Raw genomic sequence first — 780 nt, forward strand, 5'->3', positions numbered from 1 at the left:
TAGCTCTTGTGCTAATTTGTGTTGAACATCTCTGACAGGAGGAGCTGGAAGACCATAGATTTCAAGTTTGTTTCCACCCAGTGATTGAACCTTGTCGTCTATTAATCTTAATGTGTCATTGAAGATGTCATCATTGAATGTGACATCACCGTCACTGATATTGAATTCTTTGAAGAATGTCTTCAGAAAGCCCCTCCTTGTATTTGTCCCAAAGTTGATTTGGATTTGACAATCCACAGTTCACCAGCATGATGGAGAAGAGGTTTCTCAGCTGCATAGGAGACTTGCACATTTGTGCCTCTGTCAGAGTGGCATCCCAGTGTGCATTATCTTCCAGAAGACCTCTGAGAGGGCAAGCCTAGCGATATGTTTGACATACTGTGTTATCAACCGTTCGTAAGGCCGTAAATGATGTGGGTCCCTTGACATGGTGTAATAGAAGCCTTAGATAGTAGCACTCTGAGTAGTTGGGATGGACAACATAGACTCTGCCAAGTATATCTGATTTCTTGATTCCTGGATATTGTGTGGGTGCACCAAGTGCACGTCTTTTCCATTTGTTTTGGTGCCAGGCATAGAATTGTGGAACTTCATTGTATAGCAGTCTTGTAGCAAATTCATCATCCTGACAGAGCTTGTAGAACGCTGTGAGTGTGGTATTTTTGGGAGCTTCCATTTGTAGTTGGACTGTGTGTGGGGTGAAGTAGACCCTTTCGTCATTTTCCAAGTGAACTGCAAGATGTTGCACGTGGGGATATCTCTCATGAATGGGGAACTTGA

This window comes from Octopus bimaculoides, unplaced genomic scaffold, assembly GCF_001194135.2.
Source record: "Octopus bimaculoides isolate UCB-OBI-ISO-001 unplaced genomic scaffold, ASM119413v2 Scaffold_3544, whole genome shotgun sequence".
Lineage (NCBI taxonomy): Eukaryota > Metazoa > Mollusca > Cephalopoda > Octopoda > Octopodidae > Octopus > Octopus bimaculoides.